Source organism: Cajanus cajan, chromosome 6, assembly GCF_000230855.2.
Source record: "Cajanus cajan strain Asha chromosome 6, NIPB_CcT2T_4, whole genome shotgun sequence".
Taxonomy (NCBI): domain Eukaryota; kingdom Viridiplantae; phylum Streptophyta; class Magnoliopsida; order Fabales; family Fabaceae; genus Cajanus; species Cajanus cajan.
This window is the reverse complement of record NC_138522.1, coordinates 42350325-42365056: the sequence shown is the minus strand read 5'-3', so window position 1 is coordinate 42365056 and position 14732 is coordinate 42350325. Positions and strand designations below refer to the sequence as shown.

Here is a 14732-nt window from a genome sequence, read left to right as displayed (position 1 = left end):
GGATCCATCTTGATAGATGAAACAAATTTAAAAAATAAATTAAAACAATTTTTAATGAAACCAATATCAAATACTCGTTATATTTACAAATAATAACTCAAAATTATAGACAATAAAATCAATGATTTTGCACTTTATTAATTTTGAGAGCTATAATAATAATTTGTATTAAAGCAAGCTGGTACAAGTTGACCCGTGAACCCATTTGGCTTAACTTGAATCTACTTATTTTTTGTTGTTTGCTACCAATCATTGGTTTTGTTTGAATCTCATTTGTCTAACCCGGCATTGTTCAATTTGAGTATCAGGTAGAGAGTTTGAAAACTCAACTAAACTAACCTACACCCATCCCTTTCGTTCACAACGATGTTGTCTAAGTTCACTATCGAGCATGATATGCTTCTTGTCCCAAGAAGAAGCAAAGTAGAGGGTTTCAATGGTAAGCCAAATGTGAAGGAGCACAAGATGCACTTACAGATAAATGAACCACAATCCGGAGAAGTGCAAGCGAACCCCTGATCATATAATTCTGAGAAGACTATAAATCTAAACCATATATGTACAGTGAATATTAATATATTATAAGTTAATCAGCAGTAATATGATCACCTAAACTCACCTTATATGTAGTTTTCATCTCTCACATACTTCGGAAGATTAAACTTTTTTCAATAACTGCCAATCGCCGACTCCACCAATCCATCATCACATCATAATGTTGAATATTATCACTATTATCATATCACAATTTTCATTTCCATTACTACTGTCACATCATTATCATTGATAGTAATAATAAAATAATATTAACAATAATATGACAACTAAGATTTAATAGCAATGATGATAGTAATAATAATATTAATGATAGAAATGTATAATTACAATGATAACAATACAATAATGATATTTAATTTTATAGATTTAAATTAATATATAATATATTTTTATGAATACAGTTTAATTTGAAAAAACATATCATCACCATATATATATATATATAAAAAAGAAATAAATTTACTTATTTTAAGAATAAATTTTAGTACTTATTTCATAAAATAATTCATATTTTATATTAAATTTTAATAATTAAATTTATAATATATATATATATATATATATATATATAACTTATAATTTAATCATTAAATCGTTAAAATTTAATATAAAATCTGTTAAAACTAAAATCTACGCCGAAGTCCACGATTATTGTGCGTCGAACATGCAAACATTAATAACTCACATTAGTCATACCGTAAGTTATAAGAATTATGAGCCACATATTCGACCTTTATTCTTAGATTGTCAATTAATCTTTATTATGTCAAACAAAATTTAAATTAATGACATTGTCAATTAACTGTTAATGTGTTTCACTTAATTAATGATGTTTATTTGCGTATCGACTCAACCATGCTTGAAAAAAAAAGAAGAATTAAATCAGACTATTTTAAACTTTAAAACCAACTAATGTGTAGAACTCAACGTGGATTGAAACGTGCCTAATAAAAGAAGAAACAACAAATTGCTGCTCGCAGATGAGCTTATGTGGAATATATTGAGTATTGACATCGTATATTCTATTTTTATATGTAATTAGGTGAATGCATGTCCAATAGAGCCCCAAAATGGCCCGTGAAGAACAAGAAATGTAGTTCTTATAATCAAAAACTTGTTAGAAAGTGACGGCTAAACCTAACGTCATTATCAATATGTTCAAGCAAATTGTCGACATATGAACGAATATAAAAACGAAACCTAATGAGTGGCATATATGAGATTCCATATCTCTGGCCCCTTTATACGCAGAAACAAATAATATGAGTTACGATCTATGTTCTCGGTCAAAAGACTCCAGAAGTGGAGTTAAATAAAGAAAGAAACAGTAGCATAACAAGGTTGGAAAAGTTGACACAAGTGATATTTCCAATTGCCGTTTGTTAATCATTTGCCTAGTGAAATGTAATTCATCCAACTTGTGGGTCATAGCCACGCAAAACATAAAAGGCTATATAGACATGTGCTGTTAGTGCCAAACAATAAAGACCACCGGGGCCGACGCAAAAAGTTCATAAAAGTAAATTTGTCTTAAAACAAGGGACTAAAAATATTTACATTTAGTTTTTATTTTTATTTTTATAAAGTTATGATCTATTTTAAATTAAATAAATAGAATTATGTACAATTTAATACAAAATTAAGCTATGTTCAGATATTATTTATAAATATTATGTTCCTTTTGTTTAGTCTTTTGAAAAGGTTATAATTTTTTTTGTCCATATAAGATTAATATAGCTTGTTATTATTTTATATATGTAAATTAGAATTGTAACATTGTGCTTTTCTTTAATTATTATTAATTTTTTTTTATCAATAGTTATTTTTGGTGAAGATTTGATGGTCATTGTTGAGAAACTTTGGAATTAAGAAATTTATCATGAGTTTTAGTTATTTAAGAGATTCTCTGAGCAAAAATCTAGTTTGACTTTGAGGGAAAGGTATATAAGATTTCTTTTTAAGAATTAATCTTCATAAGTTCATTCTTAAGAACCATAGAGAGATAAACTAGAGAGAAAAACTCTAGAGATTGAAAACTTCTTTTTTTCTTCTAAATCCCAGGACAATCCAAGAATCCTTCCTCGAAATTGTGTTGAGTGGTAGTGTGGTGATTTAAAACTGTAGAGTTGAAGATTGAAGTTTTGATGTGAGACTACGAAGTTGCCTAAGTGGATTTCTTTTCTTCCTTCTTTCCCATTTCTCTTCAATTCTAAGGTAAGGAAAGTTATAACTTTGATTATATTAGATTGTTTAAGATGCATGTTGATTGATTTTCATCAAAATGTGGTTATGTTGGTTAATTTCAAGTTAAATGATGGAGATTTTAAATTTTCTTGTTGATGGAGTATATTGGGGTGATCTTGGTGATTTTAGCCAAAATGATGGTTGCATGTGTTGTTTCTTGCTGGAAATAAGTCGTTGATGATGAGTATATGTGAATAGTTGTATTGCATGTTGAAATTTTTTTGAATTTCAAGCAGATTAAGCAAAATTACAATTATGCTAAGTGCAAAAATCATCATTGTGCCTAACACGTCTTTATGGTGTCAAACATGGCTCAAATCAAGGGTTCTCTACTCTATTCATGTTGGGTGTCAGATTGGTAATGTCGAACATAAGAAGAGAAAAATGTCTCTGACTTGGTCACGTTCTGTCCTAGTAGAAAAGGTGCCAACATGATTAAGATAGAGGTTCATTCTCTGCCTAGCCTAGCAATGTTAGGCATCAATTTAGGGATGTCAAGTGGGAGTCAAGTAGAGAATCTATGCTTGAAAAGAGGTTGACCATGGAGTTTGGCCACGCTAGGCTTGAGTGCAATAGAGGCTCTTTGCTTCATCCACGCAGGATGCAGGTCGAGTGGCGGTAGGCATGGGCGAGCCCAAGTGCTCTCTACCTTAATGATGTTGAGCACAAGAAGAATGGCGCAGGCGTGGGTTGCCTAATGTGTTTCCTTTGGCTAAGTGTTGAACATTGTATGAGCAGAAGAAGCACTTATATGTTGTATGTTGTTCTATGATATAGTTTATTTATACATTGATGTATATAGTTGATTAAATTGTTGAAGTATAGCATTAGTTGTATGTTATATTGTGTTAGGGTGGTTGAGTTTAGAATACTTAAGGCATAGTGTTGAATTGTGTTGATTGACTTAGGACTAAAGGGAAAGTAATTTTAAAAGTTGGATACCTCATTGTTAGAATATTGTTGTGGCGCTCTACGAGTCCAATCATTGAGAATGTAATACTCCAAATTTTCTAAAATTATTAAAAAAAATATTTTAATCAATTAAAAAGAGTTTTTATAAAATATTTTAGAGATTTTTAATAATTATGAGTATTTTTTATTTATAAAGAAGATTTGTGAAATTATTTTGTTACAGAAAGTATTTGAAGAAAATATATTATTGTGTGAGAAATTAATAGAAGTATATAATTATATGAAATCCTTACCTTTTAGATGTGTAGTATGATTATTTTGGAGTATTTTATCGATTAAGTATCTAATTTGATGGATTAGAGAAAATAATACAAAAATTGAAGGTTACAAAGTTGTTGTTCACGAAAGCGACGTTGGGTGTTGTTTTCGGCGCTGAGCATGGCTCAACTAGCGAGCAAAAGGTGCCCTCTGGAAGTCCTACACTAAGCGCAAAAATTGGCATTGAGCGTCGAGCATGATAACATCATAATTAGTTTTGTGATCCACATATGAACTGTAATCCTTGATGTTAGCTTTCCAATATTGTTGGAATCACCTAAAAATGAGGTTTAAAACTCAGGTTATGATTAAATTAGTGAGCAAAGGTCAAACTGTCAGATTTAGGCAACGTTTTGGTTTTGTGTATTTTTAAAAAATAGTAGATGGTAGAATTAACTTTTGAGGTCAACATAAAAATTGTAGATAATTGTATTAAGCTTTCTAATAATATTAAGATCAACTTAATATCATGTATATGACTCTAGATAAGGTGTTTGGACCACAAGATGTCTTAGAAGATTAAGTTATGAAAATGTATTTTGTGAATGGTGATGATAAATAACTTTACCCTTAAGTGTTTGATCTTATGAATTGTTTGAGGTCCCTATATCAATATTTAGGAAACATAAATCATGTAAGAAATCAAATTTAAATAGGCTATGGTGTAAGTTGATTTTTAACGACTTAAGGTGTTTTAGGGATAGAAATGCTTAATGACTTAATGTGTGATATTGATAACGTTGCTAAACTAGTTAAGATATGGATTTAAATGCTTAGTGATGTTGATATCTTAGTAACTATGGTTAAGGTATTAACATATGGTTATGATTAGATGATTTTATAATGATTCTATCTTGAGGTGTATCAAATGATGTTATGTAATTGTTGTGCTTAAGTTGCGAACATGTGTAACTACTGTACTAATTAATGTTGATAACTAGTTGTGCTATGTGAGTATGCTATTAACATGATTGTGAACTATGTATGAATTGATTTATGTGTCCTACTATTGATATGGTTGATGTGTATGGATCCCGTGAATGTCATGTCATAAGAAATCTAGGCAAGACTTAGTCATGATGTAATTATGAATTGAAAAGATAATTGATGTGCATTTATGGGTGTGAATTGTTGTAATGTGATAATGCATAGTGTCTTGTTTGACATGCATTATATAGATAAATATTTTTGGAAAGGTACAATATATGGAATACACTGTTAAGGAAAACCCCCTTATGTATAAGTTTGGGGATCAGTCCTAGGGGACAACCGATTTGTGACACCCCAATTCTACCCATTGTGTGATTGGAATAGAGTTTGCATGGTTCCGCTATACAAACTAAACCCTAGTAGTATGTCCTCCTAGTGAGAGTTCATTGAGGGTATGATCTGACATATACTTTTAGGCTACATTGTGCGGTGCTTAAGGCAATGCACCACGTGATTGTTTTTGACTAGTGTCACATGCATAATGAATTGTAGTTTGTGTCCATTGCATAATGTATATGAATGAACTATTGTATTAGCTTATTAGACTCTGAACTATTGTATTCCTATCATAGTATTGTTATATTATACCTTGTATCTTGTTTGTATTTGGCTATTTGGTTGTACTCTATATTGTAAGACAAAGTAAGATATTTCTCACTCCCTTTGTTTTGTGTTGTCCTTCTTATATGTTATTGCAGGTGACTTGCATCTTGGTGTTGAGGATGTTAGCGATGAGGCCTAATTCTTGAATTTCGTTTTATGCTAAGATAAGATGTAACAATAGGATTTAGTTAGGATTTTTGTTTCTTTTAATCATGTTTTAGGACAATTGTTATTTCTATGGTATTAGTTTTCAATTGAACTTTAATTGATTTTGTTTTGTTAAAATGTGATACTCTCTATGTTGAACTTTTGAAATTCATTTATGACAGTTTTTTTTTATTCAGTTTATTAATTGTGTTATTACATGGGGATAGAAGGTGTCACATAAAATCCTTCTTGAGTTGTTAACTCTTGAAGTAGATAGCTGAGTCTCCTCTAAGACCTTAGTTAATGTTGTATGTTGGCAAGGTCGAGGCATACCAGCTACAAGCAACCATGGTATAGGGGTCAGGTCAAGCTATACTGATTATAAAGCAACTAATGTTAATTCGTTTGTGGACAAGGTCGAGACATACATGTATAAAGCGATGAAACTGAATAAGGTACAAAGTCGGGAGCCAAAATCCCTAATTAAGTATTCGAAGAGCGTAGTATTAAGAAGGTAGTTGGCAGGTTAATCTCATAGTTGGCTTAATTATGCAAGCTAATGTCATGGTAGGCTCACACTCAAGTTATTCTACCTCGACAAGAATAATAGACTTCCTAATTTAATTGACAAAATCTGAGAAACTATATTGTCGTGGAATTTTGTTTCAAATTGGTTGTTGATCTAGCTAGATTGAAAAGATTGCGTTGTTGTTGGTTTGGTAGGGTCAAACTACTTAAATTGCTCACCTATGTTGTAGGAAATCTACTAGTTGAAATGCATGACGATGCATATAGTTGATTTGTGGTGCATATGTGATTGAGTTGTTGTGTTGTGTGATGAAAATTCCATGTTGTAGTGTTATTCAAGTTGAATAATAAGTTGTGCATGTGATGTGTTGTGTAATATCCCAAAATTTTATTCAAATGAAAAGAGTTATTTATTATGTGAATAAGTATTTTATTCCCGTATTTTACTATTCATGTATATGTATTTTACTATTTACATATACGTATTTTACTATTTATGTATACGTATGTATGAATAGTATTTTCACTATGCAATTGCATAGTGAAGGGGCGGCTGCACGGACGCGAGTTCAAATTTTTTAATAAATTTGAATATAATAATGAATAGTGCATAGTAACTTATAATATTATTTTAATGAATAGTGCATAGTGCATAGTAACTTATAATATTATTTTAATGAATAGTGCATAGTGCATAGTAACTTCAAAATTTCTATAAATAGGGACCTAAGGATTTTGAAAATTCATAACTAGAGAGAAGAAAAGTTTAGAGAGAAGGAATTCTAGAGAGATAGAAAGAGAAAATAAGAGAGAAGGTTCTGCTCTAGTTCCGGTTCCGGTTTAAGGAGAAAGAGAGGAGATTCTGCCCAAATTCCTATTTATCCAGGTAAGGGGGGAGTGGGAAACCTTGCTTGGGGGTGTAGAAATAATTGTTAAATAGTCTGTTTGTTGGATTGGCTCCCGATCCCTTGTCTGTTGTTTGATTATTTGAATATATATTATTACTGTGTTTTGTTTGTACTACTTGATTTTCTTGTTGCGGTAATTAATAATTATAATTAATGGATAACTTCACCTTTACTATTCTAAAATATTCATTGAATGGAAGACTAAGCCTCCTATTAACTTATAAATTTAGACTTTATTATCTAAATGGAAGGCCGAGCCTCCTTATTTTCATTAAGCTTCCTATTTTACTTAAGGATTTAATTATACCATGAAATATAAATTATATGATCCCTAAAGACCTTTGAACTATTGGACCCTTGACTTAACGACCTTTGGACTGTTGAACTGTTGGACTGTTGGACAATGGACAATGGACTATTGGACTATTGAACCTTTGGACTATGGGACTATTGAACTATTGGACTTTTGGACTATTGGACTAATAAAATATAATATAAATATGAATTATGCTTATGATATGGTGTATTATAGAAAATTCTGTAACATGTTAAATGTTAAGTTTATGATTGTATGACATGCATCATATGCATATATACTCCAGGTGTGCCGCTGAGGCCGCATACCCACGACTAACAAGGTGTACCTTTGAGTCACCCATGATATGCTAACAAGGTGTGCCTTTGGGTCACCAATGATGTAACCAGGTGTTCCTTTGGGTCACCCACGATATGCTAACTAGGTGTGCCTTAGGGTCACCAATGATGATATGTGAACTTCCGTATGGCGCCACATGCATATATTTATGAGTTGAGTCTATGACATCATTGCATAATAAATAATTATTATATATGATAATGATTATGTGTGTGTGCTATTTAACTTTTATTTCTTCATCTACAACTGAGTGAGATGTTTCTCACTCCCTTGTTATTTTTTTTGTATATGTTTAAATTTATGTTGCAGGTGATCATCATCATGAGGATGTTGGTGATGAGGCCTAAAGGCTTCTTGGGGCATGCTCTGATAGGATGTGACATCGGGTTTAGCTAGGATTTCTCTTATGTCTTTCTTGTTCTAAAAATATTTTCTTTTCTTGTGTAATTTAATAAATTATAAATTGATTCCTAACTAGGAGGCACTGCCACCTTTACTGGGATTAATTTATAATCTTTGTTTTATAATAACTTCTTGAGTTTAATATTTATGTGTATGAATTATGAATGTGCATCTTCTACCTTATGATACTTATTATTTTATATCATTCTAAGAAAATCTTTTATAAATATAGTTTATGTTTATTAATGATGTTGGGGTAGAGGGTGTCGTAATTAATAATTATAATTAATGGATAACTTCACCTTTACTATTCTAAAATATTCATTGAATGGAAGACTAAGCCTCCTATTAACTTATAAATTTAGACTTTATTATCTAAATGGAAGGCCGAGCCTCCTTATTTTCATTAAGCTTCCTATTTTACTTAAGGATTTAATTATACCATGAAATATAAATTATATGATCCCTAAAGACCTTTGAACTATTGGACCCTTGACTTAACGACCTTTGGACTGTTGAACTGTTGGACTGTTGGACAATGGACAATGGACTATTGGACTATTGAACCTTTGGACTATGGGACTATTGAACTATTGGACTTTTGGACTATTGGACTAATAAAATATAATATAAATATGAATTATGCTTATGATATGGTGTATTATAGAAAATTCTGTAACATGTTAAATGTTAAGTTTATGATTGTATGACATGCATCATATGCATATATACTCCAGGTGTGCCGCTGAGGCCGCATACCCACGACTAACAAGGTGTACCTTTGAGTCACCCATGATATGCTAACAAGGTGTGCCTTTGGGTCACCAATGATGTAACCAGGTGTTCCTTTGGGTCACCCACGATATGCTAACTAGGTGTGCCTTAGGGTCACCAATGATGATATGTGAACTTCCGTATGGCGCCACATGCATATATTTATGAGTTGAGTCTATGACATCATTGCATAATAAATAATTATTATATATGATAATGATTATGTGTGTGTGCTATTTAACTTTTATTTCTTCATCTACAACTGAGTGAGATGTTTCTCACTCCCTTGTTATTTTTTTTGTATATGTTTAAATTTATGTTGCAGGTGATCATCATCATGAGGATGTTGGTGATGAGGCCTAAAGGCTTCTTGGGGCATGCTCTGATAGGATGTGACATCGGGTTTAGCTAGGATTTCTCTTATGTCTTTCTTGTTCTAAAAATATTTTCTTTTCTTGTGTAATTTAATAAATTATAAATTGATTCCTAACTAGGAGGCACTGCCACCTTTACTGGGATTAATTTATAATCTTTGTTTTATAATAACTTCTTGAGTTTAATATTTATGTGTATGAATTATGAATGTGCATCTTCTACCTTATGATACTTATTATTTTATATCATTCTAAGAAAATCTTTTATAAATATAGTTTATGTTTATTAATGATGTTGGGGTAGAGGGTGTCGTAATTAATAATTATAATTAATGGATAACTTCACCTTTACTATTCTAAAATATTCATTGAATGGAAGACTAAGCCTCCTATTAACTTATAAATTTAGACTTTATTATCTAAATGGAAGGCCGAGCCTCCTTATTTTCATTAAGCTTCCTATTTTACTTAAGGATTTAATTATACCATGAAATATAAATTATATGATCCCTAAAGACCTTTGAACTATTGGACCCTTGACTTAACGACCTTTGGACTGTTGAACTGTTGGACTGTTGGACAATGGACAATGGACTATTGGACTATTGAACCTTTGGACTATGGGACTATTGAACTATTGGACTTTTGGACTATTGGACTAATAAAATATAATATAAATATGAATTATGCTTATGATATGGTGTATTATAGAAAATTCTGTAACATGTTAAATGTTAAGTTTATGATTGTATGACATGCATCATATGCATATATACTCCAGGTGTGCCGCTGAGGCCGCATACCCACGACTAACAAGGTGTACCTTTGAGTCACCCATGATATGCTAACAAGGTGTGCCTTTGGGTCACCAATGATGTAACCAGGTGTTCCTTTGGGTCACCCACGATATGCTAACTAGGTGTGCCTTAGGGTCACCAATGATGATATGTGAACTTCCGTATGGCGCCACATGCATATATTTATGAGTTGAGTCTATGACATCATTGCATAATAAATAATTATTATATATGATAATGATTATGTGTGTGTGCTATTTAACTTTTATTTCTTCATCTACAACTGAGTGAGATGTTTCTCACTCCCTTGTTATTTTTTTTGTATATGTTTAAATTTATGTTGCAGGTGATCATCATCATGAGGATGTTGGTGATGAGGCCTAAAGGCTTCTTGGGGCATGCTCTGATAGGATGTGACATCGGGTTTAGCTAGGATTTCTCTTATGTCTTTCTTGTTCTAAAAATATTTTCTTTTCTTGTGTAATTTAATAAATTATAAATTGATTCCTAACTAGGAGGCACTGCCACCTTTACTGGGATTAATTTATAATCTTTGTTTTATAATAACTTCTTGAGTTTAATATTTATGTGTATGAATTATGAATGTGCATCTTCTACCTTATGATACTTATTATTTTATATCATTCTAAGAAAATCTTTTATAAATATAGTTTATGTTTATTAATGATGTTGGGGTAGAGGGTGTCACATGTTGACATTGTGTTGACATTGTGTTGTTCACATGCTATCTGAATGGTGTTGAGTTGCACTATTGTGTTGTTCTAGTTGAGTATCATGTTCTATTGTTTCAACAAGTTGCAGGCTAATGTTATGTTGAAGGATATTAAGTTGCTTATGTTGGATTTTTGTTGAATTTTAGGTTTTGGGTTGAAATTGGGTTATGCATATGTAGAATTTTGATATCGCGTCAGGCGTGCCTTCATGGCACAAAATGTCATTCCAAGATAAGAATTTTTGTCTCGATCACACCGGGGGAAACATTGATGGTGTTAGACGTGAGGAGAGAGACATGTCTCGGATTTGGATAGCGTCGGGTGTGGTTTGAGTGGCATCGAGCGTGAGAACCTTGGGGGGTGTTTGACTTGGTGATGTCGGATCCAAGGTTGAGTGGCGCGCAACCTGGCCAAACTAAAGCTCTCTATCTAGATGACATCGAGCATTAGTATGGGATCGGGTGTGGTACCTTGTCATACCAAGCGCGAGATCTTAGGGGCCTTTGCCTTATCTACATGGGGCGCGGGTTGTGTAGTGTAGATTGCGGGCAAGGCATAGGGTTCCCTATTTGGAAGGCATCAGGCGCTAGGTGAATGGCGTTGGGTGCTAGTTGCTACAGAAAAACATGTTTACGTATTTGATGAATTGTTGAATATGAGATGAATAGATGTATATGTTACATACTTTAAAGTTGTTAAGCATTGTTTATTCTATAAATGATGATGATTTGAGATGAATGATGATTGAGAAGTTGAATATGAGTTGAGATGTGTGTTGTGAGTTGTAGAGTTGTGTGTTAGTTATGTAGTTGTGTTGAATATGCAAGAAGTTATTGTGTTGTTTGAGGTAATGAATGTTGAGAATGCTTTAGGCATTTATGCATGGTGTTGTTGAGTTGTGATGACCAACCTAAGATTAGGGGAGAGTTTTTTTTAAAAAAAGTTGCATATCTCATTGTGTGAATATTGTATTGTGGTGCTTCGAGAACCCAAATTTGTTGAAAACCCTTCTTGGGAAGTTGACCCTTGAAGTGGATAGTTGTGTTGAATCTCCTCTAAGACTTAGTTGGTACCGTGTGTAGGTAAGATCGAGATACACGTGTATAGGGATCAAGTCGAACTATATTGATTATAAGTGACTAATCGAGTAAAATATAAAGTCAAGAAGTTAGTTTCTAGCCAAGTATTAGAGGGGCATAGTATTTGGAGGGTAGTCACGGGTTAAACCCATTGGAGACTTACTTAAGCTAGCTAATGTCATGATAGACCCATACCTAACTATTGTACCCCAACAATAATACTAGACTTACTTGTTTAAGTGACGACATCCAAGAAAACAAGTTGTTGTGTTGTGGATTGATATTTAATTTGTTGTTAATCTAGCAAGCCAAAAAAATCAACATGTGTTGTTGATTCGGTAGGCCAAGTCACTTAAATTATTCACCCTATGTTGTAGGAGATTTTCTAATTGAAATGAGTGATGACACATATAATTGTTGTGTTGTAAATATTGTATTGTTGTGATGAACAATTTGAGTTGTTAATATTATGATGTTTGATTTGACATTGTGTTGTGGTAGACTAAGTTGTTTAGGCTAATATATGTTGGCTGTATTTTGATGATGCATGTTGATAGTGTTGGATATTTGATGAAGATCTGAGGATGTATTAAAGTTGTTGATGTTTTTATGTTGAATGTTGTATATATGTTTATGTTTTAAACTCTAATTTACCCTTATGTGTTTCCATGTAGTATGAATTGCGATAATCATGTATGTTATAAGAGTAAAACAAGGATAGGCTTATGGTGAGAGGCAATGGAAGTCACCTAGTGGTGTTGAAGTTAATGTGTTGAGACTACATTTGAGTAGTCATTGTATAGATTGTAGAAGTTGTTTGACCGATAACTTAGATTGTACAATTTACTTTTATTAGATCACTGTATTTACATCATCTATGTTTATTTAGTTGTTTCTTTTTTATGATATAGTATGTACTATATATCCATATATTAGTAAACTTATAATTCTAAGACATCAAATGTTTTTCCATTGCTTGTAGCTATATTGTTTAATGTAAAAACTATGACGAATCATTAAACTTAAAAATACTTATACAAGATAACTATTTTTATTTAATATATAGGGTTTAGCTTAACAATAATGTCATTACAACCTTCTTTTATGTTATTAATTTAAATATCCTCTTGGTTCATATTGTTTCATACAATTAATTTTTTAGTTTTTATAATTAAAAAATATATTTTGTCCTTACATACAATTTTTGTTTTTTTTTCTTCAAATTTTTATAATTTCATAAATTTGATACTCTATAACAATTAAGATTAAACGATAGTAATTTTGATGAACTATAAAAAAATCATTTTATATTTATCAACCTCTATATATTAAACATAATATTCTATCTTGCACGAAAGTATTTTTAGAAATTTTTTTAATGAGAGAATTTGTAAAAAAAAATAAAAATTAACCTCTTATTTAATTTGATTTTTATTTATTATAATTATTTATTAAGTAAATATTAATATATTAAAATAAATAATTTTCTTACAATATAAATTATTTATCATAAATTTAAAATATAATTTATATATTAAAAAATATATAAATATATACAGTTATTTTAAATATACTTTATATATGTAAATATAATATATTTTTTATATATAATTTATTATAAATTTTAATTATATTATTATGATAAATATTGTACGTATTAAAATATTATTTTTTTTAAAGTCTCTACTGCTATATAAATTAAATGGTAAATTATATGATTTTAGAAATCAAATTATTTAAATTATTTTTTAAAATATAAAGTTAATGAAGTTAGAGAAAAAAATATCTGATTTCAGTTTTTTGTTGAAAAGAAAACTAACCACACAGATTCCACTGAAAGTTGCATTGAAGGAATGATAACATATAAGGCATAATAACAGCTTTTTGCAGCTTTTTTTTATTACTATTTATTCAATTCTGCTTCTACTAGATACAAAAGAGAATTAAGAGGTAATAATTATAATGAGGATTTGGTCAAAAGGCCTTTGGACGTTCGGAAAATCGTTCCATAGAATCACTGACTAGCACAGTACAGAGTAACGGACTTTTGACCAGAATAGGAAATCCTGAATAACCTTTTGGAAATAGTGAACCCATTAATTACATGCTTAAAGATAATGCCCTCAACCACATCACATGTGAGACTAATTTCAAATAAATTTCTAATGATCTTCATATAAAATTTTAATGTTAATGTTTTATAATATAGAACTATTATGTTGATGTTTAAAAAATATATTCAAAGAGAATATATTTAATGTTTTAAAAAAATGTAAAATTATTTAATACATTCATTTTTCAATTAATAAATAAGAGGATTATTTATAAAATATCCTAAAAATATAATTAGTTTTTAATTTGTTTTATTAATCTTTAGGTTTTAAATCTGTGTCTTCATTTTTAAACAAGACTATTCTTTTTAGAAGTTATTCTCATTTTTATTAAGCCAAATTTACTTTCTTTTATTGAACATTTTTTTATTAATTTGAAATGATACTTGTCAATTTAATTTAATTCTTAAAATTTTATAAACTATACAAAATTAAAAATATATATTAGATAAAATGTATTTGAAAAATTATTGTAATTTTAACCTATCATATTTTGAATTTGATTTTTAAACATTCAATGATTTTAATAATTTATTTTCAATATTTATTCAAAATTTAAAAGTTTCTTCTTAATTATTCATATTAAATATGATAAATA

The 14732-nt window shown here is 30.4% G+C and overlaps 1 long non-coding RNA gene across 1 annotated transcript; it reads left to right on the top strand.

Moving 5' to 3' along the window:
• The first annotated feature begins 7193 nt into the window (after positions 1 to 7193).
• Positions 7194 to 10854, top strand: LOC145959074 (uncharacterized). The gene is made up of 2 exons (XR_014434689.1): positions 7194 to 10230; positions 10266 to 10854. It is a non-coding gene; the product is annotated as an uncharacterized LOC145959074 (long non-coding RNA).
• Positions 10855 to 14732: the final 3878 nt, after the last annotated feature.